The 4,536-nt window shown below is 33.9% G+C and overlaps 1 protein-coding gene across 1 annotated transcript in view; it reads left to right on the forward strand.

Annotated features, from left to right (window-relative positions):
• Positions 1-3,398: 3,398 nt before the first annotated feature.
• LOC106462778 (piezo-type mechanosensitive ion channel component 2-like) overlaps positions 3,399-4,536 on the forward strand; it is a 166,367-nt gene continuing 165,229 nt past the window's right edge. The window contains exon 1 of the mRNA XM_022390367.1: positions 3,399-3,474. The gene's annotated coding sequence lies outside the window, so the exon portion shown is untranslated. The remainder of the gene's footprint in view (positions 3,475-4,536) is intronic.

The following is a 4,536-nucleotide window of genomic DNA, read 5'->3' on the forward strand; positions in this document are numbered from 1 at the left end:
CTCTCTGACTGCAGTTCAATTACTCATTAGGTACGCGCACACATTACCGTCACGTTGTCACCCTCTTTTATATACCAGACTACCCTATATCTAGTAAATGCTAGAGCATTCGCCAAAGTACAGGATAGTTCTAGAAAGTAGAGGGCGTAAGAATAGTCACGTGATCTCGATGACGCAACAATATTGTTACATCTCTTTTCGTTTGTTAATTTCCCGTATAATTTTTTTTCCGATGAAACTTTAGCGATACAAGTCTTTTTTTAAATCAGACTGGTTTATTCTTTCTCAATACAACTTTGCAATGCACTTAATTTCCACAATCACTTTTAAGTTAAACACACGCTATAATTCACAACAATTCACGCACTTTACTTACGGTCACTACCGCGCTTGACTCAATTATCCGTCTCTATCTCTGCCTGTCTGCAATTATCTATGCCGTCACTTCTTCTCTCTGCTTTATTTGCCAAGTTTATATATTAAAATAGAGGGCGTCTAGAAAACGCTCGGGCCTTCATGATCCTTCTAGAATCTCATGACGTGTTACCAGCGTCACGTGACTTCCACTGTCGTAACAATATCTTTCAACAATACATCAGGTTGAACATACAGGCTTAACAGAACTAAGACAATCGAACGTTTTCGGTGTTTTAAACGTATTAAACTGGTTTAACAAACTAATTAAACTGATTAATTCATAGATAAACCACCCCACCAAAAAATCCACAGAAGTATTCACGTTAATCTAGAAACATATACAAGTTGTTCTTATTTGGCAGTACACAAGCGTTTCTAAATTACCAATTACTTAGCATTTTGTGTGAACATAAAATAGTATGAATGTTTTAAAATAAAAATGTTCTCGTTATGTATAAGCATAATCGCTAATTGTGAATGAAACACTCAAATACTATTTTCTATAACAGTTTATCGAGCTTCGAGAAGAGAAACATTGTAAAATAGTTATTTTTATAAAATAGGAAAGAAAAGCAGATAGGTTTAAGTTATTAAATTCCCATTTAGAGCTTAAGTGTCTTTTGTTTTGTCTAGCTAATGTCTCTCCAAGGATTCACCTTGTAGCTTACACGACTTCAAATCCAATAGCGCACGTAAACCTTTTGTGGACTCAGTTAAAATATATTATCTCCACCTCTATTCCCAATGTGGCCTCCAATCAGGGTAACTGAACCAACTTTATAAACAAAATGTAATCAAAATTTTCAGGCATAATTGTCAATATTCTTTTTTTTTTTTTTGACCCAGCGGACTGAAGCTGATGTCTGAATGCCTTAGGTACGGAAAACAAAAGTCTAAGTTTTTGTAGGAGGAAAATTCCCTTTCTAATATGGCGGAGAGAATATAAAATCTGTCCAACATAAACCATATGGTATATTACAATCGTGTTATAAGAAAATAGGACTAATGGTATATTAGCCATCGTGTTATAAGAAAATAGGACTAATGGTATATTAGCCATCGTGTTATAAGAAAATAGGACTAATGGTATATTAGCCATCGTGTTATAAGAAAATAGGACTAATGGTATATTAGCCATCGTATTATAAGAAAATAGGACTAATGGTATATTAGCCATCGTGTTATAAGAAATTAAGACTAATGGTATATTAGCCATCGTGTTATAAGAAATTAAGATTGATGGTATATTACAATCGTGTTATAAGAAAATAGGACTAATGGTATATTAGCCATCGTGTTATAAGAAAATAGGACTAATGGTATATTAGCCATCGTGTTATAAGAAAATAGGACTAATGGTATATTAGCCATCGTATTATAAGAAATTAAGACTAATGGCATATTAGCCATCGTGTTATAAGAAATTAAGACTAATGCTGTATTAGCCATCGGGTTATAAGAAATTAAGACTAATGGTTTATTACAATCGTGTTATAAGAAATTAAGACTAATGCTATATTAGCCATCGTGTTATAAGGACTTAAATGTATTATGGCATATTTAACAATCCATATATTACAACGTAAGTTTTTGAAGACGAATGGAATGGGGATGTTAGTATTTTAGAACCTGAGTTTTTCAGGATGAATGAGACGAATATGTTAATAGTGACGTCAGGAGATGCTCATCTGAGACAACGTTGGACTAAACAATATGTAACGACTTGCTGAGACAGCCTCGAATAGAAGGACGATGTATAATGGAATACAATGAACATCCGACAATAAAGTGAAGCTTATTAGTTAAACTTTGTAGTTTAAATACATTATATTTAGTAGTTTTTCAGATTTGTTTGATTTTTATTGTCCAATCATTGTTCAAGGAATATGTAACATAGCCGTTCTCTGTTTAATAATACTAGTATGATATAAACCGGAAGGTTGGCTGGTATTATGACACAAATGAAAGTTAAAAAGCAGCGTTTATACAAGATTAAATCTATTGTAAATACATCGCAAAATACAGTTTTCTAATTCTTTAATTTTAGTTTCATTATGTAGTTAATAAAAGTTGAGAAACTTTAACGTTCTGCATAAACTGAAATAAGAATTTACTTCACAAATACAGCATTATATGAGAACACAGTATGAATGGTGAGTCATTTCTTAAAAAGTTTTTCATTGATACTTCAAAATTAAAGTAATGACACCTACTAACAAGAAATGGCAGTTTGCCAAAATCCCAGTAATCCTCAGTGTGCTATATAGTGGTTTATATATACTTATAGATTTAAAATATTCCGTAGAAAGTTATCTTGATAAGTGCCGTCTCCTTAAACTCAAGTTTCTGTGTTAATACTTCAGGTGTAGCTAAGCTTTGTTGGATTGAAACTAATGTGTAATACTTCAGGCATGGGTTAACTTTGCTGGATTTAAACTAGTGTGTGTTAATATATCAAGCACAGCTTAGTTTTGTTGAATTGAAATTGTATGTTCATATTTCAGGCATAACTTAGCTTTGTTCGATTGAAACTGGTATTTTAATATATCAAGCACAGCTTAGCTTTGTTGGATTGAAACTGGTATTTTAATATATCAAGCACAGCTTAGCTTTGCTGGATTTAAACTAGTGTGTTAATATTTCAGGTATAGTTTAGGGTGTATTGGGTTTTACTGATGTGTAAATATTTCAGACAAAGCTTAGATTTTCTGGATTTAAACTAGTGTGTTAATATTTTAGTTATAGCTTAGCTTTGTTAGATTTTAACTGAAGTGTTAATACCTCAGCCATAGCTCAGCTTTGCTGGACGTGAACTAGTATAACACCTCAGCAGAACAATTCTGAGTCATTGACTGTTTTTATTTTATTTTTTGCAGTAGTGTTTTTGGTGTTCCAGATAGTACATTTCAATGCTGCCAAAGCGCAGCCGTGGAGTGGAGTGTGTGGTCTGCTGCACTAAGCTTCCTAAACGGCGTGTTTAATACTGCAGTAGTCAGCGTCTCAACAGCACTGCTCGAGAACAGGCGAAGCCATAGCGTGATAAAACAACAAAAAAAGGTAACTATATGTTTTACTGTTGTCGTGTTAGGCAGCAAGTTCGGAAAAAGTTGTAGGTTTAAAAATGATTGTTCAAGGACAACAACTGTGTATGTATATATTACATTTTTTGGCTCATGATTTCTAATCAGAATTGTATGAAAAGACGCTGCATTCAGCTGTGAATAATATTTTAATTTATACCTATCTTCTTCCCTTGGAACATACGTAGAGCGTCTAAATCTATACAACTGTGTTTGTGTGTGCTTTGTAGGAGATTGTATGTGTAACCCAAGATTAACAAACTGGACTTACTAGCAAAAACAGCAGTATTAATGGATTTCTAACCAAATCTTAACACTTCAAAACAAACTGATGTAACACACACACACACACACCCTCTTAAAAAGTCAGCCTCAATATTCGGAAAGTCTATTCTTAATGTAATATTTTCTAACTTATAGTTTTAACAGTGGGAAATGTTTGAGTAGCCCTTTGGGGTAGGACAAATTACGGTGTAGCTTCTGTATAGATCGACTGGTGATGGCTAAATGATTAGCGTATCCGGACTGTGGATCTGAGGATTCACGGTTCGTGTTCCGTTGCCACAGAAATGCACTCTGAACTTTGGGGCCGTAGGTAACTTATAGGTGTGGTGGTCAAATTCATCCTTCGATTAGACAAGAATAACCCAAGAGTTGGCGGTGGGTAGTGTTGATTAGTTGCCTTTCGTCTAGTGTATCAGTTCAAAATTAGGGATGACTATGCGCAGATAGCACTTGAGTTGCTTTGCGCGAAATTTTTTAAACAAATAAACGAACGAAATCCACAGTAGATTTTGTCTCCTTTATAAATAACAATTCAACATTTCTCTTCATAAGTTTGGAACAGTGCCAGTATCAGTTTAAACATTTCTCTTCAAAACTTTGGGACAAAGACAGTAAGTACAAATGCAGTTTTTCTCTTCATAAGTTGGGAACAGTGCCAGTATCAAACATTTCTCTTCAAAACTTTGGGACAAAGACAGTAAGTACAAATGCAGTTTTTTCTTCATATGTTTGGAACAGTGCCAGTATCAGTTTT

The sequence above is a fragment of the Limulus polyphemus genome, unplaced genomic scaffold, assembly GCF_000517525.1.
Source record: "Limulus polyphemus unplaced genomic scaffold, Limulus_polyphemus-2.1.2 Scaffold48, whole genome shotgun sequence".
NCBI classification, from domain to species: Eukaryota; Metazoa; Arthropoda; class Merostomata; order Xiphosura; family Limulidae; genus Limulus; species Limulus polyphemus.